Source organism: Rutilus rutilus (genome assembly GCF_951802725.1).
Source record: "Rutilus rutilus genome assembly, chromosome: 5".
Taxonomy (NCBI): Eukaryota; Metazoa; Chordata; class Actinopteri; order Cypriniformes; family Leuciscidae; genus Rutilus; species Rutilus rutilus.
The window spans coordinates 47291740-47318681 of NC_140213.1; the positions used below are offsets into that span (position 1 = coordinate 47291740).

Sequence of the window (26942 nt, forward strand, 5' to 3'; positions counted from 1 at the left end):
GCTGTTACTGGCACTTTAACACTAAACTTTTTGTGAAACTTTTAAGCTTTTTTTGGAAGCATGGCAAATAGAAAAGAGTCTTTTTGGAAGTATAATACAGTGGTGGGATGTTGGTAAAGTGCACATAAGAGATTTCTCTCAGAAATTTTCTGCTTATTCTTCTGTAGTTTTAAAAAACACTTTAAAGTGTCTTGAAAAAGAGATTGTTGATATTGAAATGGAAATTACTGTTAATGATGATGTCAATTTAAAAGAATGTTGGACTGAAAAGAAAAATAATTTAAGTTTAATTCTGGATGAACGGGTTAAAGGAGCTCTCATAAGAAGCCGTTATTTAACGCTGAAGGACATGGATGCTCCTACTACTTTCTTTTTTAATTTAGAGCGTAAAGTGGGTCAGCAGAAATTGATGCTTTCATTGAAGGACAATAATGGACATGTTACCTCAGACCCACAGAAGATGCGAAAGCTTGCTGTTGAGTTTTACTCCAATTTGTACGCTGCTGAAATATCTGATGAACATTGTAGAAGAGAGCTGCTAAATGACTTGCCGGTGTTATCTGAAGATAATAAAGAGTTCTTAGAGACTGATATCTCCTTTGAGGAGATCTCTCTGGCTGTAAAGGGTCTCTCTTCAGGCAAGAGTCCTGGTTTGGATGGACTACCAGCCGAGTTTTATAAATCATTTTGGACAATTATTGGAGATGATTATTTTGAAGTCCTTCAGAAATGCTTTAGTGAAGGTGTTCTTCCGACTAGCTGTCAACGTGCTGTTTTATCATTGCTCCTGAAAAAAGGAGATTTAACACTTTTAAAGAATTGGTGACCTGTGGCAATTTTGTGTACAGAATATAACATTTTGTCTAAGGTTCTTGCAAATAGATTAAATAATGTGTTGTATGAAGTGGTACACAAGGATCAGTCGTATTGTGTTAAAAATAGATCAATCATAGATAATCTTCATTTAATCAGGGATGTTGTTGATTATGCTTATTGTGAAGATGTCAATATGGGCCTGTTGTCTCTGGATCAGGAAAAGGCCTTTGACAGGGTTGATCATGGTTTTCTGTTTGACACCCTTAACGCTTTTGGTTTTGGGGAAATTTATTTCAAGGATTAAACTTTTATATGCCGAAGCGACATGTATGATCAAAATGGGTGGTGGATTAAGTATCCCTATTAATGTTAAAAGAGGAATCAGACAAGGTTGTCCACTTTCGGGCCAACTATACAGCATTGTAATTGAACCTTTGTTAGGTAAAATGAGAAGAGAGTTAAAGGGCCTACAGGTCAACACCCTAAACTGTTCTGTTAAACTTTCTGCTTATGCTGATGATGTTACAGTTATAATCAGAGATCAAAGTGACATTCAGGTGCTTAAACAGGCATTAGAGTTTTATGGAAAAGCCTCATCAGCAGTAGTTAACTGGGGGAAGATTGATGCTTTATGGTGTGGTAGTGATTTTAAAGGTCCAAATCTTCCTGGTGGATTACAGTGGGGAAGTGCAGGGTTTAAATATTTAGGAGTGTTTTTGGGGACAGAAGAGTTTAAGAAGAAAAATTGGGAGGGCCTCTTGGAGAAAGTGTTTGCAAAGTTGTCTCGATGGAAATGGTTGCTACCCCAGTTGTCATATAGGGGGAGGGTCCTAATATGTAACAATTTGGTTGCTTCTTCACTTTGGCATAGAATGACAATACTTGAACCTCCTGAGGATCTAGTGCGAGGAATACAAAAGCGACTAGTGGATTTTTTTGGTCGGGACAGCACTGGCTGAAGGTGGCGGTACTGTATCTACCCAGACAAGAAGGAGGAGACCAGGGGTTGGTGGATATCAGAGCGAGACTCAGGACTTTCAGAATGCAGACGGCACAAAGACTGCTCTATGGAGTGGATGTGAGCTGGGCTGAAGTAGCCTGTGCCCTCCTAAGAAGAACTGGAAACATGGGGCTGGACCGCCATTTGTTCTTGATGGACTTTGACAAACTGAATTTAAGTGGGCTGAGTGTCTTTTACAGATCAATTTTAAAGTCATGGACACTTTTTAGTTTCTCACGAGTGCAGATAGCACAGAAAAATTATGGCTGAAGGAGGAACCACTTTTTTTCATTTCTGAAGTGGAATCAGATGTTTTTAAATCAGACACTTTCAGAAAAGCCATGTGGGCTGCAAATATGACAAAGATTGGACACTTATGGCGCTTTTCCACTGCATGGTAAGGCTCGGTTCGGCTCGGTACGGTTCGACTCAGCGCGGAACTGTTCGGCTCGCTTCGGCTCGCTTCGCTTTTCCACTGCGTGGTACGATTCGACTCGGCACGGCACGGTTCGGTTCACTTTAGCTCGGTTGCTTTACCACTGCAGTTAGTACCGCTTCAAAGTGGGTGGACTGATTGTTATAGTTGCCGTCTCAACTGCCACGACATCATTTCTGTCAGGTCCATTAAGTCAAGAACACACAGACAATAAAAATAATTAAGAATTTTTATTGAATAGATTGCAAACAGGTTGATGTTCCTGAATTGAATTTGGCGGTATGGCTCTGTTCAGGGAGTCCTCTGACCTTTCATGAGCACCATGAAATAGCAGAGAGTCAGAGGACAGCAGCAGCAGCATTAGGGAACGTTCACACAGTTTAGGACTGTGAGAGCTAAAATATCCCCCTGTGAACAGAGCAGGCAACATGACATAAAGCAAAATGCCACGTTATGCATAAGGAGGAGCTGGGGAGGTGGCGGGCAGCAGTAGCGAGCAGCAAGCATGTATGAGCAAACTGAATGTGCTTTAAATAGGGCGCCTTGTTTGAGCTTGGCCATTGAGCAGCAAGGGGAGTTACCCAGCTAATGCAGCTCAGCTGAAGCAGATCAGCTGGAGCAGATCAGCTGGCGGGACAGTGTTGAAGCTATAGCATTAGCAGCATCTTGACTACCTGGCCTGCCAGAACTGACGCTGACGCTCAATCATATTAAATGTGAACTTTTCATTCCGTGTTGCCCCATCCGCTCCTCGGCAACTGACGAGAGGAACGTCTGCACCTCGTCCACTGACCACGATTCGGCCGTTTCTTTTTTTGAAGTTTATACTTTTTTTGAAGCTCTTATACTTCTGTTTTAAAAGCTTTTGGTTTTGGAGAGAGATTTATAGCCTGGATAAGTCTCCTTTATAATGGAGCTTCATGTATGGTTAAAGTGGGGAGGGGACTTAGTCGACCAATACCAGTGGAAAGAGGAATAAGGCAAGGTTGTCCTATTTCAGGACAGCTTTATTCACTGGCTATTGAACCACTTTTATGCTTTCTTAGGAACAACTTAAATGGATTTAGGTTACCAAACTGTAATTTTGACTCCCCTTTAGTTGTATCAGCATATGCTGATGACATTAATATATTCATCAAAAATGATGATGATATATGTACAACTGTAAAGGCTTTGAAGTGTTATGAGAAGGATTCTTCGTCAAAAGTTAATTGGGATAAAAGTGAAGCTTTGCAAGTGGGAAAGTGGGAAGAGGAAAATCTGCCTGGTTTACCTGCAGGTTTAAAATGGGGAAAAAATGGATTAAAAGTGTTGGGTATTTTCCTTGGCACACAACAATATCAGGAAAAGAACTGGGAGGGAATAATGGAGAAGGTGTGTGCAAAAATGTCCAAGTGGAAATGGTTGCTGCCCCAGATGTCATACAGAGGTCGTGTTCTAGTAATTAATAATTTGGTTGCTTCTATGCTTTGGCATAAATTTATGGTTTTAAATCCACCAAAAGCACTGATTCAAAGTTAAAAAAAATTTTGGTCAGGCTGTCATTGGATTAGAGCTGCAGCCCTTTATCTTCCTCTTTGTCAGGGGGGTCAGGGACTTGTTGATTTATCTTCACGGATTGCGACCTTTAGATTAAAATCTGCACAGAGATTGTTATATAGGAATGGGTTGAGATGGCATGAAACTGCAAGGTTGCTTCTACTGAAGGCAGGGAGGTTGGGGTACAGTAAGCAACTTTTTCTATTAAAAACTGAAGAAGTAGATTTTGGAGATTTAACATCTTTCTATGACTCAGTTTTACATGCATGGCAGATTTAGAAGTTTTCAAGAGATTTAACTGCGTTGCCTGGAATGAGGATTTTTGAAGAGCCTCTGTTTTATAATGATTTTATTTGTGTAAACTCGTTAAAGTCTGCCAGTCTACGCTCAGCACTGAGAGAGGCAGGATGTACAAAGCTAGGCCATAGAGCCATGCACTCATCCCTATTGAACTGGGTCAATTGGCCAATATAACATCCGAGAGATTGATTAAAAAAATAGTGGATGAGGTTTGTGAGTCACTGCCACAGTCACTGAAAGCTTTTGCCAGTGACAGTGATGCGCTCGGTCAGTGGGAGGATGGGTGTGATTATGGTTTCCCAAACCTTGATGTTTCTCTAACAGTGGAGGAGGGGCTTGGCATAGAGAATAGTTTCCTTTCATTTTCAAAAAATTTTATCTTCTGTGTGTGAAACTAATCCATCTGAGAGCTTTGGAGGAAATTAAATCATTAAGGTTGTTCGATTTTTTTTTTTTTTTTTTTGGCCCAGATCAGTCCATGAAAGGCTGTTGGAGTGTCCATTCTGTACCCAGGATGAAACTTTGGTTCATTTGTTTTGTGGATGTTGTAGGTTAGGAGAGTTGTTTCATTTACTAGAACAGTTGTGCTTGATTTGGGGTGAATGTTTTTCTTTTTCTTTGTTTATTTTTGGACCAAAATATTCAGTAAAGAAAAAATAAAAACATGTTTTGATGAATTATGTGTTTGGAGTGGCTAAACTTTCCATATGGCTTTCCAGGAAACACATGATTCAGAAAGAAGGGTCAAAAGAAGCGGTTGGGGTGTTTTTAGGATTATTAGCAGCTCGCCTTAGAATTGAATATGCTTATTATAAGTTGACAAATAATTTACAGTGTTTTGTTGAAAAGTGGTCTGTTGCAAATGTTCTTTGTGAAGTTGGTGATGATGGAGAGATGATTTTATCTTTTTAATAATACAAAGTGTGTGTAAGATTGTTGTAATGTTGATGTGTTTAGAATGTTAAACTAGAAATTAAAGGATACTTTTCAATCAATCTCTCTCTCTCTCTCTCTCTCTCTCTCTCTCTCTCTCTTATATATTAGTATAAGATCAGGCTCACAAGAGGACAATCGTGGGGCTATTCTTTAGATTAGATTAGATTAGATTCAACTTTATTGTCATTACACAAGTACAGGTACAAGGCAACGAAATGCAGTTTAGGTCTAACCAGAAGTGCAATAGCAGCAAGTGCAGGATATACAGTGGTTCCATAAGTGCAGAACATGGATATGTACTGAATAAATATAGAGTTGAATACTATTATAAACAAAAATTTACAGATAGATTGTCCTATGAATATAATATACAGATAACTATTACTGTGAACAGAGTTTACAGCTAGATATGTACTGAATATAATAATATACAGATGGCTATTACTATAAACAGAATGTTTACAGATAGATATGTACTGAATATAATATACAGATGGCTGTTACTATAAACTGAATTTTACAGATAGATATGTACTATGAATATATATACAGATGGCTGTTACTATAAACAGAATGTGAGCATAATATACAGATGGCTATTACTATAAACAGAATTTAACAAATAGATATATGTATAAGTTAGGCTAATGAGCAGTATAACAATGGATTTAAAGTAGTGCAAATAAAGTTTGGACAGAAGCTATCCGAGTGAAAGTGCAGTGGAAAGTAATTGCATATTACAGTTAAGGTACGATATTGCAATGTATATATAAACAGTCGGTACTGTAAATAAACAGTCGGCAGTGCAAATTGAGCATATTCCAGTCAAGGTAGTAGTGCAAGATGCATATGTAAACAGTTGTTACTGTAATAACAGTCAGCAGTGCAATGAACATTATAGTATTGCAAATAACAAAATGGAGGCAGGTGTGAGGAGGGAGAGGAGAGTCAATCAGTATATGAGGGGAGTGGGATCAATGAGGGTTAGAGTTTAATAAAGAGACAGCTCTGGGGAAAAAACTGTTCTTTAGTCTGCTGGTCCTGGTCCGGAGGCACCTGAAACGCCTGCCGGAGGGCAGGAGAGAAAACAGTCTGTGGGCTGGGTGAGAGGAGTCCTTAAGGATGCTGCGAGCTCGATGCAGACAGCGTTTCCTCTGGATGTGCTCGATGGCAGGTAGTGGAGTCCCAGTGATGCGCTGGGCGGTTTTCACCACCCGCTGCAGTGCCTTGCGCTCTGCAACAGAACAGCTCCCATACCACACTGTAGCACAGTTGGTCAGGATGCTTTCTATTGCACAGCGATAGAAGTTCACCAGGATTCTGTATTTAAAGGTGCATTAAGCAACTTTTCATGTTAAAAATACCCGTTTTCTAACCCATACATGCTTAAACAATTGCCTGATGGGCTGAATGAGCCCTTCTCTGATCACTGAGATTGTCTCTATAATCCTGTAAAGTAAAATAAATAAGAGGGATTCGGGCCGGAATTTTAGACTGGGCGTGACGTCATGCGCGTACACGGCACGCTCACATAGCTATGCCTGGCAGGTTTGTGTATTCGCCGGCATTCTCCGTAGAAGATGGATTGTAAGAGACCTGCTTATAGTTCATTTCAAACACCAACGCAAACTCCACGTAAGATAAAAAAAGAAAACTTTTGTCCGTGAGCGTGCACACCTCTGGTTGCAGTTTCGCTTGCCGCCAGAGGGGGCATAGTTCTGCAAAAACTCAGAGACTTGCTTAATGCACCTTTAATTACACTAAATCATCCTCAAATGATACTTACACACACTCACTCACTCACTCACTCTCTCTCTCTCTCTCTCTCTCTCTCTCTCTCTCTCTCTCTCTCTCTCTCTCTCAATTCAATTCAATTCAATTCAATTCAGAAAGCTTTATTGGCATGACAAAAAGTACATTTTGTATTGCCAAAGCATCACAACAACATAGAAAATGATTTAGAACATTTAGTACACAAAATTATAATAATAGTTAAATTAAATAAAGATAGTATTATATATATTATCTTGGCTAGTTATTGCAAAAATAATAATACTGATAACATAAAGCAATAATAATAGTGTAAACAAAGATTAATAAATAAAATAAAAAAGGATTATATTGCAGAAAACGTATATAAAAAAACTAAATAAACAAACACTGAACTTGAACATCATATATGTGTGTAGGTGTGATGGGATGGGTTAGGCTGTGTGTGTGATGGGGTGTGTTAGGCTGTGAGTGAGTGTGTGTGTATTGGGCGTTTGCTGCTCTGCTCGTCCCTCAGGATGTGGAGAGATGCTACTAGTCTTGCTGCTATATTGGAGCATTTGGCTTCTTCGCCAAGGATGAATCTGAGTTTTTGGGTTGGGTTACAGGTGTTAAATTGGGGAAATATCTTATTAATTTTGGGGTAATATTGGTCTCTGATGTGTTCATATTTTGGGCATTCTGTGAGGAAGTGCAGCTCGGTCTCCGGCACTCCCAGAATGCAGTGCGTGCAGAGTCTGTCCTCCCGGGAGAGCCAGGTCTGTCTGCGCCGGCCCGTCTCGATGGCCAGGCTGTGTTCGCTGAGTCTGTACATTGTCAGGGTTTTCCTGAGCTTCACATCACTCACTGTGCTCAGGTAGCTCGCAACAGTGTACTCTCGATTTAGTGCCGAATAACATTCCAGTTTGTGTTGGTTTTGAATGGTGTTCGTCCAATGGGTGATGTACTTGTCTTGTTCTGTGTTGATAATTTGTGCAGGCCGAATGTGTGTGAGTGTGTGTGAGTGCTGAGGCGAGCTGATCTCTGCAGGAGAGAGCTCAGTCAGTCTCAGCACCAGCTGGCACAGGGGACTCCTCGCTACGCTCAGCTCTTGGTGTTTCAGGGCTCTGTAGTGGTATGTGTTGGGGTCGCTTGTTTTCAGGTGTTTCCAGAATTTGATGGCTCTTTTTTGGATGTTTAGGAGGAGAGGGTATTGGCCTAATTCTGCCCTGCATCCGTTGTTTGGTGTTTTTCTTTGGACTTTGAGTATTCTTTTACAGAAATCTAATTGTAGAGTTTCAAACGGATGTTTTTCCCAATTTAAAAAATCAAATTTTATAGAAGGACCCCACACTTCACTGCCATATAGAACAATTGGTTCAATTATTGATTTGAAAAGTTTGAGCCAAATTTGGATTGGGATGTCAATTTTGATTGATCGTTTTATGGCATAGAAAGCCCTTTGAGCTTTCTCTTTGAGTTCATTCACAGCCAAAGTAAAGTTACCAGTTGGAGTTATTTTCAGGCCGAGGTAAGTGTATGCTTTGGTGCTCTCAATGGTTCTGTGTGAGAGTGTGAATGTGTGTGTTGGTCCCTGAGATCTGGAGCGTTTCTGGAACATCATGACTCTAGTCTTCTGGAGGTTGACGGTCAGGGCCCAGGACTGACAGTAATCCTCCAGCAGATCCAGGCTGTCCTGAAGCCCCTCTTTAGTGGGCGACAGGAGGACCAGGTCGTCTGCGTAGAGAAGACACTTGATCTCTGTGTCGTGGAGAGTGAGACCTTGAAAGGGAGCGTGTTCTAATGTATTGGCCAATTGGTTGATGTAGATGTTGAAGAGGGTGGGGCTTAAACTGCATCCCTGTCTCACTCCGCGCCCCTGGGGGAAAAATTCGGTTCTTTGGTTTCCAATTTTGACAGCGCATTGGCTGGCTGTGTACATCGATTTGATCAAATCATAGAATTTCCCCCCTACTCCACTGTCGATAAGTTTTAGGTATAATCCTTCGTGCCAGATTGAATCAAATGCTTTCTTGAAATCAACGAAACAAGCAAAAATTTGTTCTTTGTTTTGATGTACATATTTGTCAATTAGTGTTTGTAATGTAAAAATGTGATCGGATGTGCGACATTTTGGGAGAAAGCCAGTTTGGGATTTACTCAAGGCATTGTGCTTCATAAGGAAGTGTAAAAGTCTGGCTTTTAAGATGCTGCAGAGAACCTTCCCCAGGTTACTGTTCACACAGATGCCTTGGTAGTTGTTGGGGTCTAGTTTGTCTCCGCTCTTGTGGATGGGGCTGATGAGGCCCTTGTTCCAGATCTCAGGGAAGAACCCTACACACAGAACATCATTGAACAGTTTTAGCATGGCCAGTCTGAAGCTTTGGTCTGTGTGTTTCAGCATCTCGTTCAGGATGCTGTCAACACCACAGGCTTTCTTGGACTCAAGGACTCCTAATTTTTCTTCCAATTCGGTCATTGTTATGGGGAAATCTAAAGGGTTTTGATTTGATTTAATTGATCTTTCCAAATTGTCTAGTTTATTAATTATTTCATTTTGATTATAATTTTGAATTTCAGTTGGGCTGTATAATTCTTGGAAGTGGTTCTTCCACTTCTCCCCGTCTTGAATTGCCAGAACTTCTTGATTTGGTTTGTATAAGTTTATAAGTGAGTTTATAGATTTTTCAATTTCTTCAAACTGGTTTTGCAAAAACTGTGCTTTTTTCCGCCGGAGTGTGGCTTTATACTGTTTTAGTGCCTCACAGTAAAGAAGGCGGAGGTCCGGATTATCTGGTTGTCTGTGTTTTTGATTTGATAAATTTCTGAGGTTTTTTCTCAGAGCCTTACAGTCCAAATCAAACCATTTGTCAGTCTCTAAATATTTTTTCTTTGGTTTAACAATTGCCAAATTACTTTTTTGTGCTGTTTTGTAGAATATGTTGTTTTGATCTTGTACTTCCTGATTGATGCCGAATTGATTTTTAGGGTATTCCTGTATTTGGAATGAATGTATGAGGGATTGTATTTCTGAAGATTCGACGGCAGTGCTGTAATTACTGGCACTGGTTTCAGTCCATTTGAAAGACATTATTTTGCTCATTTGATATGGGGTCCTAATTGGTTTGGGTGATGTTTCAGATTGCTTTATATAGAGGATGATTTGGCTGTGGTCTGAGAAAGGTTTCAGGGGTTTGACTGTGAATGCTCTCAGAGAGGAAAGGTCGAGATCTGTGATGGTATAGTCTACAGTGCTGTTCCCCAGAGCTGAGCTGTAGGTGTATCGGCCGAGCGAGTCTCCTCGCAGTCTTCCGTTGACGATGTACAGAGCCAGTCCTCGGCAGAGCTGCAGCAGCTGCCGTCCGTGAGCGTTCACGGTTTCATCACAGTTTTGTCTGCTGGGGTGAGAAGGGTACAAGTCGTTATTGCCTGTGATGAATCTGCTACCGTGCGATTCAATGTAATCTAATTCTGCTCCTGTTCTGGCGTTTAAGTCACCCGTAAGCAGCACACTTCCCTGGGCCTGGAAATGGCTGATTTCTCTTTCTATGTTTTGGAAAGTTTCCTCTTGGAAATACGGAGACTCGAGGGGTGGAATGTAAACTGCACAGAGGAAAACAGGCTTAGATGCTGATATCATTCCTTTTTGTATTTTTAGCCACAAGTGGTATTGCTCTCTTTTAATTAATTCTATGGACAGTTCAGATTTAATCCATATTATCATCCCTCCCGAGTCTCTCCCTTGTGTGACTGATGTGAGTTTGACTGATGGTAATATTATCTCTCTGTATCCTGAGGGACAGCCAGTGAACGCATCTCCTCTACACCAGGTTTCCTGTAAGACGATGACATCTATGTCTTGAAGTTCTTTAATAAAATCAGAATTTCTACTTTTTAGGCCAAAGAATGAGGAGTTTAGACCTTGAATATTCCACGTAGAAAAACTAAGTGATTTCATCGTAAACTTTTAAAATGATGTGTATGGTTTGTTTGCTATTCTGAGAAAAGAGAAATGATGCAAAATTACTATAGATTAAATTAAAACAATGAATTATGGAATTAAAGTTATGGTAGGAACCAGGGGCGTTGCTAGACATAAAGCTCTACTGGGGCACAGGTCCCCCATTATTTGTCTGAGATAGCAAAAGTGGCTTACCGATAGGTCAATTAAATTTAAATTTCATATCCGAAAGAATGATTCATTGTAATCACAAACAATCAAAGACAGTAGTACAGAACACAACATTGTGTGTATTTTCTGTGCTAAACAGTGCTGCAGGCAGGGGCGTTTGTTTCAAAAACACCAGGCTAGGTAGTTGGGTAACTTAGGGGGGTTCGGGGGCATGCTCCCCCGTGAAAATTTGGATTTCTCAGACCTACAAATGTGTATTTTAAGGTGTTTGAAAGCCACAAAACTGGATAACAATAGCTTTAAAAGCATGTTAAGGCTGATTTATACTTCTGCGTCGGATCTACGCCGGAGCCTCTACGCTGTAGGCAACGTGTTGGTTTTCATTTATACTTCTGCGTCGTTGTCCGCGTTGACGTGCGCAGAGGGAGCATGTGAAACCCGAAGGGAGCGGTCCTAGCAGACCAATCACAGCGCTTGCGTCCGCGTAGAGTTGACGCGTTGTTACATTTTTGGAGAGGTGCACGTCAGGGTACGCCGAAGGGTACGCGCGCTACACACAGCCTACGACATAGCTACGGCGTAAGTTCGACGCAGAAGTATAAATTGGCGGCTTCACTTTTCTTCAATGGAAGAGAGTAAGGGGCGTCGTCCGTCTTCTTTTACAGTCTGATCGGAACAAAATACGGGACTTATTCCGCCATAATGCACGTTGCACTTTCTCTCATTCATAGTAGGCTAATGCGAGACTAGTGCACTCTTTTTTTGTATAAAAGTTTTTTTTCCTATAAGTGCAATTCCATTTCTTGGCAGAGGTTTTTCATATGGGTTTTTCTGAGGCTTGATGCTTTTACATCTGATGTCTGATGATGTAAATTGTTTATCAAGTATTACCTCCCTCAAACTCATCATCTCTCCTTTCTGCTTCCCTGTCCCTGCTTCGTACAAAACAAAAATCTGATGTCCATCTACAGAAGCCAATAATGAATAAAAATAAGATTATTTGTATTATTTACAAACTTTTGTTTCGTCATGTTTTCATAGCCTACATAGCGTGCCAACACCTGACCGGACTTCAGTGTGTTCAAATATGTGCGCGCTGCACTGCAGTTGCTAGGAAACAGACGCGCGCGGACATGGATTTCTGTCGCGCAGTTCAGTTTCTGTTTTCGGTTAAACTGCGTTGCTTTTACAAGCGTTGATTGTTTATTACTGCGTTGCAAATAGATCATTTCTATTACCCTATAATATCATTTCTATTAAATACACTGACAAATAAAATAAATTGTTAAACTCAAACTTCAGATTTACTGGGGCACAGCAGATTTATACTGGGGCACGTGCCCCAGTAAAAGGTGTCTAGCGACGCCCCTGGTAGGAACTCAAAACATCAACAATTCCATATTAAATGTACATGAATATCACAGAATAAGGTAGTGGTTGTGTTTTTTTTTTTTTTTTTTTACCACTGTCCACTGTGTGTTAGTAGGTGAGAGCAGATGATACTCAGCATGTGTTGGATGTCGTGGAGTTCAGCGTTAGGGTGGTCTGCTCCTCCGCTGACAGCTTGGGCGTAGCTCGGTCTGCCTAGATGGGCCGGGCTCTGCTGTGGACGGGCTTCAGCTGCTGGAGCTGTGGGGCTGTTGTAGAACGGTCTCTGTCTGTAGCGGTCCTGTCCTGGTGCTGGAGCTCCGGGTGCTGGTGCTCTGGGTGGAGCTCTGGGTGCTGGAGCTCCGGGCGGTGCTCTGGGTGGTGCTCCGGGTGTTCGGTGTGGTGCTCTGGGTGCTGGTGCTTCGGGTGGTGCTCTGGTCGGGGCTCTAGATGAGCTGTGGGCTGGGATGTAGTATGCTGGAGTGTGTCTCGGTGGATTGGCTGGGTTAGGGCTGGTTCTGCTCCACCTGGGGCTGGTCTGGTTGGTCCTGTTTAGAGTGACGTCTTTGAGTCTCTTTACAAGGATATGTACCAGGTTCTTATAAAGGTGGACGTGGTCGTATAGACATTCAGTGTCAAGGTCTGGATGGTTGGCCAAGTGGACGTTGGGCAGGAGGGCACAATGTCTAGAGATGCTGGAGTTTATTTTATTAATTGTTTTGGGGTGGAAATCTGTCCTCTGAAGTAAAGTGGACAGGATGATTTTGGAGTTGGGGAAGGTTTCTCTAGCTTTATCCACGACGGCTCTGAGGGAGTCAGACATTTGGTCCTGCTGGCTCCGCAGGTCGTTGGTGCCCGTGTGGATAATGATGTGGCTGGGCCGGCCTAGCTGGGACTCTGTCAGGAGCTCCAGGGCTTTGTCAGTGGTGGGACACCAGAGTTTAACAGCTCTGTGCTGGGGGAAGAGTTTCTTTACATCGATGAATTTGCCGTTTGAATCGATGAGTAGAGCTATTTCGGGTTCCTCTGTGCTGGCTGGTGCTGGGCTGCTGTGAGACGAGGGCTGCTGTGCTGAGGAGTCTGACATTGGGCGCTGTGACGGCTGTGAGCGGGCTGGGTCGGGTCTCTCTGCGCTGAGGGCTGGGTGTTGACTCCCTGTGTTCGGCGACTCTGGGCTGGAGGCCAGTGTTTGAGCTCTGTGGGTCTGCTCTGGCTCTTCTCTGGCCAGGAGGAGCTCTCTCAGGGCCTGGATCTCACTGCGCTGCTGCTCTCTCTCCTCCTGTATCTCTCTCTGCTGCTCTCTCTCCTCCCGTATCTCTCTCAGCTGCTCTCTCAGGGCCTGGATCTCACTGCGCTGCTGCTCTCTCTCCTCCTGTATCTCTCTCTGCTGCTCTCTCTCCTCCTGTATCTCTCTCAGCTGCTCTCTCAGGGCCTGGATCTCGCTGCGCTGCTGCACTCTCTCCTCCTGTATCTCTCTCAGCTGCTGCCTCATCTCTGCTGTGGACTGCTCTCTGTCCTCTAGCTGGAGTCTCAGTGCGGTCAGCTCACATTGATAGCTGTCCTTCTCTGTCTGAAGCTTCCTCGTCTGCTGTGTGAGGGCTGACAGTCTCTGTGTTAAGTGCTCGGTGTTCTGCTGGAGTTCAGTGTGAGCTGCACATGTGTCTGGCTGCTGCTGTTTCAGCACAGTTTCTCTGAGCTGCACCATCTCCATCTCCAGCTTGGTGAAGTGCTCCTGTAGGAGAGGGATAGCTTAGAGCAGGGAGGGGGAGATGTGCTCACCAGTTTCTGCAGGAGTGGGTCTGAGGTCTGAGGTGCTGATCGGTGGATTCTGCTCAGATGACGAGCTTTCAGATAGGACAGCTTTCTCATGTTTCACGATTTCACCTATTGTCCTGTAGTCCGCCTGGAATGTTTTCAGGTCCCCCTGTACCATGACTGTGCCATTTTTATAGATGTTCACAGTCATCACTGTGCTGTCAGGGTCATGTGGTTCTCTGATTTTGACTTTCCAGCCATTACAGATGCCTTCTTTCTTTACAGAGGGGTAATGGTTGATGATGGCTTTATGCCAGGCGCTGGGGTGATCAGAGAAGAAAATGAGATTGCAGACTTCTCCAGTTTTTAACAGATCTGCAAACAGAGTCTCTGGATTGTTTGTCAGAAGTTTCTGCTTATAGGTTTTCCTTGCGGTGTCAGATTTCACCTCAGAGGGGTACTGTATGGTGGTGAGGGGGCAGCTCATTTGCATATGGCAGTGGGCTGATTGCAGCTGCTGCTCTGATTGGCTGATTCTCTCTGCCTCAGTTAAATTGATACATTGAGGAATGTCAGAGTGTGGGCTAGCCATAGCTTTAGCTTTTTAGCATTTTTAGCTTATAAAAATATAAAAAGATCAATTTTATGCCCTTATATTTGGAAAAAATAAGCAAACAAGCCCAAAAAAAGGTTTCCAGTGCAGTTTTAGTTGTACTCACTGCTTCTCCCTCTGTGGATAGGTGGTTCTTTTCCTGTTTTAAACTTTCCCTCCAATTTTCCAGCAGGCCTGTTGCTAGAAGTCTGATCTTCTGATCCTCTGCATTGATTATTTGTGTTTAAAAATAAAGATACTATAATTTCTGAGTTCTTTTCATCATATTTCACGTCTGTATGTGGTATTCTTCTAGATTTTGTAGATTTTTGGTCTATTTCTTTTCTCAAAATAGCAAACAAAGAAGAAAATCTAAGAGCTCATGCAGATCATGGCTTCTCAGAATGGCCTCACAGTCTCTCTCTCTCTCTCTCTCTCTCTCTCTCTCTCTCTCTCTCTCTCATATATTAGTGTAAGATCAGGCTCACCTGTGTCCAGCTCTGTGTCTGTGAAGAGTGACTGTTCGAAAGGTGAGGGACCAAACTTCAGTGAGGAAACACCATCAGCAACTAAAAGGTATTACTCATGTTTTACATGACAGTTATTTTTGTGGTTTATGTGCAAAAAAACATTTTGATTTTATTGTTTATAATCACAGAAGACAATGTCTGAAAGAGGACAATCGTGGGGCTATTCTGTATTTAATTCCACTAAATCATCCTCAAATGATACTCTCTCTCTCTCTCTCTCCCTCTCCCCCTCTCTTTTGGGCCGCGTGCTACCTGTAAGGAAACATGGCGGCCCCAGGTGCACGGGTGTTGAATACACTCACGCGGCGTCATGCAGTGAAGGTGGCGTCGGCTGTGAGTGTAGAGGACTGTTGCTTGGCCATAGGAGAAATTGTTGGGCATGAAAGCATTCTGTCTGCATCAAAAATGAATAGTGCTATTGTCATTTTTTTAAATGCAGTAGAAAAAGCAGATGAGTTAGTTGAGCGAGGAATTGTTGTCGATGGTTTGTTTATACATGTTCTTCCTCTTGCAATGCTGTCTAAAAAAGTTACGCTGTCAAATGTGCCTCCATTTATCAGCGATGAAGTGTTAATTCAGTCTCTTTCTCGTCACGGCAAATTAGTATCCCCGATCAAAAAAATCCCAATTGGAAGTGGATCCCCATTACTAAAGCATGTTGTTTCATTTAGACGATTTGTTTATATGATTGTGAGAGACGATGTTGAGCTGGATCTTACTTTTAAATATCGGATTGATGATTTTGATTATGTTGTATTTGTGACAACTGGTCAAGTTAAGTGTTTTGGCTGTAATAAAGTGGGTCATTTAATCAGGGATTGTCCCGAAAAGAAGAGAAAAGAAACGCTAATTATTACGGACGACACGACTGGTCCTCCCGAGCCAGCGGGAGCTGCGGGGGGGTATGCTGAGTCGGATGCGCTAGTGACGGAGCAAACCGAGGACAGTCTGGTTGTGGAGGAGCCGCTAAACATTCAGCCAGATGTAAGTGTAGAAAGAGAATCTGTCAATGAGAAACCGAATGAATTGGAGACTATACAGTCCGTTAAAGACCAAAATGTCCCATTGGACGGTATCGGAAGGAAACAGTCTGTAATAGGTGAAACAAGCATGATTACGGGCAGTGGTGAAGAGAGGTTGATATTTAAGGTGCCGCGTAAAAGAAAGAGCAGTGTAATTACCGGGGATTTAGGATTTGGCAAGAAAATGGACAAAATCGAAAGTGAAAGTCAGGGCGAGTCAGGGAGTGACAGTGAGTCGGACTGTAGTGTTTCGCTATCGCAAATTGAAAACATGAGTCGTTGTTATGACCTAGATGACATTAAACTCTTTCTTAAGGCAACTAAAAACAGAAGAGGAGTGAGAGTGGATGAATATTTTCCTGACTTAAAACAGTTCATTGAAAAGACACGGTATTTGATGGCTGAAGGTTCATTTACCAATAAAGAAATTTACAGATTGAAAAAACTAGTGAGAAAAATTAACACTGAATTGAGTGATGGTGCTGAAAAATAAGAATTTAGTGAAGCTAGCTGCTTTTTTCTGTTTCTTTTCCTTTTTACCTTTTATGGCTGAAATCAGTGTTGCATCTGTGAATGTAAATGGTGCAAGACATATTAGGAAAAGAGCAGTAATATATGAGGTCTTTAAGGAAAAAAAACTAGATATTGTTTTTCTTCAAGAAACTCATAGTGATGTACATAATGTGACTGAGTGGACAAGAGAATGGGATGGAATCTCAATTTTAAGTCATAACACTGCTGTAAGTGGAGGGGTTGCTATATTATTTTCAAAAAGTTTTAAACCAGTTACGTATGATATCGATGAAATTATAAAAGGTAGGCTTTTGAAGGTTAAAGCCTTTTTTGAAAATCACGTCTTCATATTTATTTGTGTCTATGCTCCAACTTCAGGAGTTGAAAGAGTGTTGTTTTTAAATCAGCTTGGTACAATTTTGCAAAATTGTAATAGTGAAGAGTGGTTATTTGTAGGAGGAGATTTTAATTGCACTGAGGGAGAACTTGACAGGAATCATATTGAACCCCACGAATATGGAGGTAGATTTGTGTCTTTATTATTCAATCAAAAAAAAGGTTGCTTCAATCAAAAAATATATTTTCAATCAAAAAAACCCGTTTCAATCAAAGAAAAAAAGTGTTTGAATGCAAAAATATATTTGAGACTCAAAAAAATGCATTTGAACACTATTTTTTTTTGCTTGAAAATGTTTTTTTTGATAGAAGTGAAGGTTTTTTTGTTTGAAGCAACTTTTTTGATTGAAGTATTGTTGTTTTGTGTTTGGGCCATATTATGGGTAGGACATTTGTGTCTTTATAATTCAATCAAAAAAGAAGTTGCTTCAAACAAACAAAACATATTTTCAATAAAAAAATCACTTCAATCAAAAAATAAACCTTTTCAATCATAGAAAAAATGTTTTTGAATGCAAAAAAATATTTGAGATTCAAAAAATTGCACTTGAACACTTTTTTTTTGATTGAAAATGTTTTCTTTGATTGAAGTAATCTTTTTTGTGTTTGGACCATGTTATGGGTAGGACATTTGTGTCTTAATTATTCAATCCCAAAAAAGTTGCTTCAATCAAAAAAAAAACATTTTCAATAAAAAAAAAATAATTTCAATCAAAGAAAAAACTGTTTAAATGCAAAAAAAAAAAAAATCATTTGAAGTGTTTTTTTTTTATTGAACTTTCTTTTTTTTTGAATGAAGTGAAAAAAGTTTTGAAGTCTTTTTTTTTTTAAATCATTTTGACACAAACGTACCGCAGTGGGGGCGGGTGCTTCCCCATTGGTCAGACATGCTTGAGTGACAAGTGTCTACACCAACGACGTCTTTCTGACAAGCAAGTCATGGTCGCCACTCGCCAGCGAGCCAGGAAGCAGTGGTGGAGTTGTTGGTAAGTAGATAAAACCGTATTAAAATGATTGGTGTCACGTTATTAGCCTACTCTGTTTGATATTTCGATTAAACATACAGCTTGCTAACTTAGCTCACGTTGACTAATTTGTGTGATGGTGTTAGATATCTGACGCCTCATATTGTCAGGCAGGCTAGCAGGGTGCGCTAACGGCTAATTGAATTGTTTATTTCACTTAAGTAACGTTACAGAGGCTTGCTATGTGCTAGTGCTATATTGTGTTATAATACGTAACGTCATTAGTGGTCAAACAACAGTCCACAGGCCAACTGTTGCCCACAGCGCTGCCTGTTTAGCAGCAACAGGTCATGCAGAGCCTGAGTCTATCTTCTCACACAGCCCACAGGATTACAGCTATTTGACCGTCCCGCTCTCTCTCTCGCTCACGGGTAGTGGTCTCCCCACCATCACAGTCAAATGCTCGCAGACACAGAGGCAGATGCTGTTATTTTGAGAGCGGGGCTTACATATGCCGTCCCGTACGGAAAATAATGTTGCATACCACCGGTAACATGAATATATATTCCGTTGCTCGGTGCGCAAACTAGCTGTGTCAGGCATTATTTATAAGTAGCCTAATGTCCTGCACAACTCCACATGGAAAACTGGCAGTTCAATGAAGTGATGCTTATTGTCTGACATAGTGTACAAGTAGTTACTAGCTTAAAGTATTGTGCCAATAATGATCCTTCTGGTAAATTTGGCATTCAGTTGAGACACAAAAGCTCTTAGTTTAATGAAAATCCTTGGAAAAGAAGACAAGATGGTTTGTTTAATTAGTATTCATTTATTTATATTTCTAATATCATATAGTATTGTCCTGTCAACCCATTACAAGTCTTGCCTTATTCAGTGTTGATTTATTGACATGTTTATGTAAGATGTTTTATTAGAAGGTGTGTGAGTGAAAGTTGTCTGAAGTTGTATTTTTCTATTTTATTGCAATGCTGATTGATAATGTAGGACTCTGGTCCTGGCTTGGCCTAAGTTTTGGTGTCTCTAAATGCTGTGCTCTGTAGGCATGACACATTAATTTCTTTATGTGATACTTTATTTTTTGCATCAAATTATTTGAAGTATTGATAAGCAGTATTGATATCGATACAGGTATTGCTGCACTCTCAATTATAACTGCTCAATAGTGTCGTATGGTTACTTTTATTATACAAGCCATCAATTTTGATGGCTTGTTAGTGTAACCGTTAAGCATAATGGCATTAATGCTATATATAGCGTACATTTAGCCAGATATTTTTTTTTTTTTTTTTTAAAGTAGCTAACTAGCTAAAGCCTTAAGTAGCTGAAATTAAGTTGTCTCATGTCTCTGTCTGCAGCAACACACACACACACACACACACACACACACACACACACACACACACACACACACACACAGACAACGATAGCTACCTACATTAACTGCAACATCTTTCCAGGCAGCAGATGGACTAATTGTTTTTCCTGTTGATCAAATTATGTTTTTTTAGGCCAAGAACTCCACTAAAACTTTTTGGAACAGGATTGCTTAATAAAGGTAAGAATGGATGGGTAGATTTTATTTATGGTTTTGCTCTTTTTATGTGTCTGGTGTATTGTAGGTCATAACCATTTTCACAACAGCCATATTTTCTCCCTCCCATTTAGAAAGACCAATACTACACATCACCTCTGCTGCTGATTCTCCATTTTGGGGTTGTGCTCCCCATTATCTATTGCAGGTAATGCACTGACTATCTCATACAAGTACACTTATACATGAATTTCAAAATTGCTCCTCTTATAATGCTAAATGTTAATAATGAGAGTCCTCTTTCCCAGCCCTGCCTGTAGTAGCTCCAGTTCATCTTGTGTGGTCGGGGTTGTTTCTGCTTTGTCACTCAATAAGAAAAAAGCCATGTCAAATCCTTTCCATGGTTTATGTTTCTTGTCTCTGTGTTTGTCTGCAGATTTTCTTTTGAAAAATCCAGGGAATGATCTGCAAAAAAGTAAAAAAATGTGAGACCCTTGTTTGTAAAATAGATTTGTAATATTTTACAAAAAGGGGTCAGTAAAAAATTAAATTTGCATGGGATGGCTGTGTATGTGGAATAACATTTCACAAATCCCCTACAACCTGCATGTCATGACTCGGTCCATGTTATAGTTCTGTTTCCTGTGTCATCTTGTTGTATTGACTTCTCCTCTCGTTTCAGATTCCCCTTCCCTCCTCGTGTGGTTTCGTCCTCCTCCTTGATTGTCTGTCCCCACCCTCAATACTTTCACCTGTTCTGTGTGTGTGTATATATAGTCCCTGTGTTTCCCCTGTCCGTTGCCAGTTCGTCTTTTTGTCCCCGTGCGTTACTTCATAGCCTTTATTGCTCTGTAGTATTTTCTAGTTCCTTGGTATTGACCCCTGCCTGTGTTCTGGTTGACCTCGCCTTTGCCTGATCCCTGTCTGGTTTGTTTGCCCCCGCTGATGGATTACTTGTGTACCGAACCTGTTTTTCCAGTAAAGACTGTTACCCTGCCTAACGCTGTGTTTGAGTCGTGCATTTGAGTCAAGACTATTGTTGCTACACCCTCAGCTCTGATACCGCATGGCTGACTTGAAAAATAAATGCACTACTGCTGGCTGGCTACACTACCTGGACATCTCGTTTTGTACAGTTGAAGGAGTAGGCATGTCCTGACTCCTCTGCCTGGGTTCTTCTATGGTGCGATTAAGCACTGACAGAAAAGTCTGCGCAGCGGCAGTGGCTGCCTGCTCGTCATACTGGGATGAGAGATTAGATCCTAAGTTAACCACTGTTATCAACAATAACACCATCAATCACTTTAGATGAAGCAGGTAGAGTCTAAAAAGACTAATATATATATATATATATTTTTAAAAAGATTAAAAAGTGTGAATCCAGTTAACAGCAAGTGGAGTGTAACCTGAGTATGTGATAATCGCCTTGCCATGAAGACATGCACAAGAGGTGATGTGTAGTATTGGTCTTTCTAAATGGGAGGGAGAAAAGATGGCTGTTGTGAAAATGGTTATGACCTACAATACACCGGACACATAAAAAGAGCAAAACCATAAATAAAATCTACCCATCCATTCTTACCTTTATTAAGCAATCCTGTTCCAAAAAGTTTTAGTGGAGTTCTTGGCCTAAAAAAACATAATTTGATCAACAGGAAAAACAATTAGTCCATCTGCTGCCTGGAAAGATGTTGCAGTTAATGTAGGTAGCTATCGTTGTCTGTGTGTGTGTGTGTGTGTGTGTGTGTGTGTGTGTGTGTGTGTGTGTGTGTTGCTGCAGACAGAGACATGAGACAACTTAATTTCAGCTACTTAAGGCTTTAGCTAGTTAGCTACTTAAAAAAAAAAAAAAAAAAATATCTGGCTAAATGTACGCTATATATAGCATTAATGCCATTATGCTTAACGGTTACACTAACAAGCCATCAAAATTGATGGCTTGTATAATAAAAGTAACCATACGACACTATTGAGCAGTTATAATTGAGAGTGCAGCAATACCTGTATCGATATCAATACTGCTTATCAATACTTCAAATAATTTGATGCAAAAAATAAAGTATCACATAAAGAAATTAATGTGTCATGCCTACAGAGCACAGCATTTAGAGACACCAAAACTTAGGCCAAGCCAGGACCAGAGTCCTACATTATCAATCAGCATTGCAATAAAATAGAAAAATACAACTTCAGACAACTTTCACTCACACACCTTCTAATAAAACATCTTACATAAACATGTCAATAAATCAACACTGAATAAGGCAAGACTTGTAATGGGTTGACAGGACAATACTATATGATATTAGAAATATAAATAAATGAATACTAATTAAACAAACCATCTTGTCTTCTTTTCCAAGGATTTTCATTAAACTAAGAGCTTTTGTGTCTCAACTGAATGCCAAATTTACCAGAAGGATCATTATTGGCACAATACTTTAAGCTAGTAACTACTTGTACACTATGTCAGACAATAAGCATCACTTCATTGAACTGCCAGTTTTCCATGTGGAGTTGTGCAGGACATTAGGCTACTTATAAATAATGCCTGACACAGCTAGTTTGCGCACCGAGCAACGGAATATATATTCATGTTACCGGTGGTATGCAACATTATTTTCCGTACGGGACGGCATATGTAAGCCCCGCTCTCAAAATAACAGCATCTGCCTCTGTGTCTGCGAGCATTTGACTGTGATGGTGGGGAGACCACTACCCGTGAGCGAGAGAGAGAGCGGGACGGTCAAATAGCTGTAATCCTGTGGGCTGTGTGAGAAGATAGACTCAGGCTCTGCATGACCTGTTGCTGCTAAACAGGCAGCGCTGTGGGCAACAGTTGGCCTGTGGACTGTTGTTTGACCACTAATGACGTTACGTATTATAACACAATATAGCACTAGCACATAGCAAGCCTCTGTAACGTTACTTAAGTGAAATAAACAATTCAATTAGCCGTTAGCGCACCCTGCTAGCCTGCCTGACAATATGAGGCGTCAGATATCTAACACCATCACACAAATTAGTCAACGTGAGCTAAGTTAGCAAGCTGTATGTTTAATCGAAATATCAAACAGAGTAGGCTAATAACGTGACACCAATCATTTTAATACGGTTTTATCTACTTACCAACAACTCCACCACTGCTTCCTGGCTCGCTGGCGAGTGGCGACCATGACTTGCTTGTCAGAAAGACGTCGTTGGTGTAGACACTTGTCACTCAAGCATGTCTGACCAATGGGGAAGCACCCGCCCCCACTGCGGTACGTTTGTGTCAAAATGATTTAAAAAAAAAAAGACTTCAAAACTTTTTTCACTTCATTCAAAAAAAAAGAAAGTTCAATAAAAAAAAAACACTTCAAATGATTTTTTTTTTTTTTGCATTTAAACAGTTTTTTCTTTGATTGAAATTATTTTTTTTTGATTGAAAATGTTTTTTTTTTGATTGAAGCAACTTTTTTGGGATTGAATAATTAAGACACAAATGTCCTACCCATAACATGGTCCAAACACAAAAAAGATTACTTCAATCAAAGAAAACATTTTCAATCAAAAAAAAAGTGTTCAAGTGCAATTTTTTGAATCTCAAATATTTTTTTGCATTCAAAAACATTTTTTCTATGATTGAAAAGGTTTATTTTTTGATTGAAGTGATTTTTTTATTGAAAATATGTTTTGTTTGTTTGAAGCAACTTCTTTTTTGATTGAATTATAAAGACACAAATGTCCTACCCATAATATGGCCCAAACACAAAACAACAATACTTCAATCAAAAAAGTTGCTTCAAACAAAAAAACCTTCACTTCTATCAAAAAAAACATTTTCAAGCAAAAAAAAATAGTGTTCAAATGCATTTTTTTGAGTCTCAAATATATTTTTGCATTCAAACACTTTTTTTCTTTGATTGAAACGGGTTTTTTTGATTGAAAATATATTTTTTGATTGAAGCAACCTTTTTTTTGATTGAATAATAAAGACACAAATCTACCTCCATACACGAACCCTCACGTAAGAGAATTATTCAAGTGATTAAAACACATGAGTTGAGTGACATTTGGAGACATCTCAATGGCAATCAGAGACATTATACTTGGTCCCATAAGCGGGATAATGTGTTATCTCTAGCTAGATTAGACAGGTTTTACACTTTTAAACATCAATGTGGTATTTTTAGTAAATGCTTTATTGTACCTGTAAGTTTCTCCGATCATAGTATGGTGTGTTGTAACTTTTTTTTGAATTCTATCAAGCCAAAGAGTGCCTACTGGCATTTAAATTCTTCCCTGTTGTATGATAAGAATTTTGTGGATTCCTTTAATTATTTTTGGGTTAATTTTAGAGCCACAAAAAGTCACTTTCAATCCTTGAAACAGTGGTGGGATTATGGTAAAGCTCAGATTAAACAATTCTGTCAACAGCACACTCGAAACATCACTGTTCAGACGTTAAGAGATATGAAAACCTTGGAGACATCCATAATAAAGCTTCAAGAATCAGTTGAATTAACGGGGGAGAATAGATGCTTGGAAGCTCTTTCAATTAAAAAGACTCTGCTTAGTGATCTTTTAAGGGCAAGAGCACAAGGAGCTCTGGTTCGGTCCTGATTTCAGCAAATTGATCAGATGGATGCGCCGACTAAATTCTTTTTTAATTTAGAGCAAAAGAATGGTCAGAAAAGGTTAATCCATGCTTTGCGTTCTGAAGCTGGCTTTTTATTAACTGATCCCACTGATATTAGAAAGAGAGCTGTTTGTTTTTATGAAAAACTGTACAAAGGTGAATGTGACTCAGAGCCTGCTGTTGGTAGTGGTTTTCTGCAAAACCTGCCAGGGGTGTCCGAAGAAGACAACCAGAAACTCAGCAAGGCCTTGTGCCTAGAGGAATTGTATGAAGCCCTGATGGGTATGGAGTCGGGAAAGGCTCCCGGCATTGACGGTCTCCCTGTCGACTTTTATAAGTCATTCTGGACAGTGTTGGGGGAGGACTTGCTCGCAGTGCTCAATGAGAGTTTGATCGAAGGGCGGCTGCCTTTGAGCTGCCGCAGAGCAGTCCTTACACTTCTCCCAAAGAAAGGAGACTTGACAGAGATCAAAAATTGGCGGCCTGTGTCCCTTTTATGTACAGATTACAAACTACTCTCTAAATTATTGGCGAAAAGATTGTCAGTGGTGATGAGTCAGATCATTCACCCGGACCAGAGCTATTGTGTATCTGGCAGGTCTATTTTCGATAACATTTCTTTATTGCGGGATTTTTTAGATGTCTCCAAGATATTTGATTTAGATTGTGCTCTAGTTTCTCTAGACCAAGAGAAGGCATTTGATCGTGTCGAGCATATTTACCTGTGGAAAACATTAGAATCATTTGGTTTTTGTCAAGATTTTGTGAATATGATAAAAGTACTGTACACTGATGTTGAGAGTTTGTTGAAGGTTAACGGTGGTTTATGCACTCCTTTCAAGGTTGAAAGAGGTGTAAGACAAGGATGTTCCTTGTCAGGAATGCTCTATTCAATAGCCATAGAGCCGCTACTACAACAGATAAGGAGTAATCTGAGTGGGGTACAAATAGCTGGGTCTAATTGCACTGTTCATTTATCAGCTTATGCCGATGATCTGATTGTGATGGTTAAATGTCAAAGAGATATAGATATTTTAATGAAATTACTTGATGATTTCAATGGTTTATCTTCTGCTAAGGTGAATTGGAAAAAAAGCGAAGCTGTGGTCTGTGGAAGATGGAGGAGAGGAAGGTTAAAATTCCCTGAAGGGTTACATTTGAACACAGAAGGTTTAAAGTATTTAGGAATTTTTTTAGGTAATGAGAGTATCTTACAGAAAAATTGGGATGGTGTTATTGACAAACCTAAAGGTCGGTTGGCAAAGTGGAAGTGGTTAGCCCCAAAAATGTCTTACAAGGGGCGAATTTTAATTATTAATAATTTGGTTGGAATGGCATAACTTATGGCATAAGTTAGCTTGTATTGATCCACCTCAAAATTTTTTATCAGATGTTCAAGCCTTATTAGTAGATTTTTTTGGGATAAGTTACACTGGGTCTCTCAGAGTGTTTTATATTTGCCTAAAGAGGAAGGTGGTCAGGGGTTAGTGAATTTGCAGAGCAGGACAGCAGCTTTTCCTCTGCAATTTATACAGAAACTTCTGTCTGGATCAACTCGTGTCAGCTGGAGAGCTACTGCCTGTGCTATTTTACAGAGTTTGGGTGGTTTTCAGCTGGACAAAGCTCTTTTTTTGATGGACCCTCTAAAACTGGACTTTGCCAATGTCCCAGTGTTCTATCACAACCTTTTTAGAGTCTGGAGTCTTTTTGATCATCAGAGGACATCATCTTCGTACTCTCTTTTTTGGTTGTTAAATGAGCCTATAATCCATGGAGGATGATTGGACATTTCTTTCGGAGACCAAAAATTTCCTGGACTAAGTCATTTATTATGTAAATCTAAGACCACTACACTAGGTCGTTTGGTAAAGGTGGCTGGTCCCAATTTCATGAACACCGTGCAAGCTGCTTTACATCTTGGTTTTTTTTTCCACTCGTAAAGTTGATGAATTATTGACAAAGTTGAGGTCTGTTTTATCAGCTGAGGAAAGGGAATCTCTAACAGACTTTCATACAGGGGCAAGGATTCCTAATGCTGAGGACTCCTTTCCAGATACTATTTTATTACCTAAACTAGATGATTGTATGGGGATTTTTTTCAAAACAGGTGAATCATTGTGTTTAAATTTTCTTTCAACTAATGGAAAAAACTTGTACAAAGCTTGTGTTCTGGTTTTTAACAAGAGATTATTGAATAACAAGGTGGATACGCCATGGCATTCTTTTTTAAAATTAGATGGGGAGGTTAAGCCCGAATGGAGAATCTTGTATAAACCACCGTTAGAAAAAAGAGTTGGAGATATGCAGTGGAGAATTCTCCACGGTGCAATTGCAGTCAATGCCTTTATCTCTGTGTTAAACCCTCAAGTGAGTTCTGAGTGTCCTTTTTGTTTTAAGAGGGAAACAGTCTTTCATGCTTTTATGGAGTGTTCCAGGTTAAGTCCTTTATTCAGTGTATTCAGGAGTATCTTTGCTTGTTTGGATGAAACCTTGTCAAATGAAAGTTTCATTTTAGGTGTTAAATATGTAAGGAAGAAATGTAATAGATGTCAATTACTGAATTTTATTGTGGGTCAAGCTAAATTAGCAGTGTACATGAGCAGAAAAAATATGAGAATGTTGTTGTTTTGTTTTTTGCTCTTGTGAAAGCCAGAATTTTAATTGATTTAAATTTTTACAAGTCAGTAAATGATCTTGCTTGTTTTGAGTTGAAATGGTGT

The 26942-nt window shown here is 40.2% G+C and overlaps 1 long non-coding RNA gene across 1 annotated transcript; it reads right to left on the minus strand.

The window, feature by feature from the left end:
• Positions 1-18858: 18858 nt before the first annotated feature.
• On the minus strand, positions 18859-22889 carry LOC311290796. The gene is made up of 4 exons (XR_014627457.1): positions 22731-22889; positions 21184-21230; positions 21008-21073; positions 18859-20066 (listed from the first exon to the last, which is right to left on the minus strand). It is a non-coding gene; the product is annotated as an uncharacterized lncRNA (long non-coding RNA).
• Positions 22890-26942: the final 4053 nt, after the last annotated feature.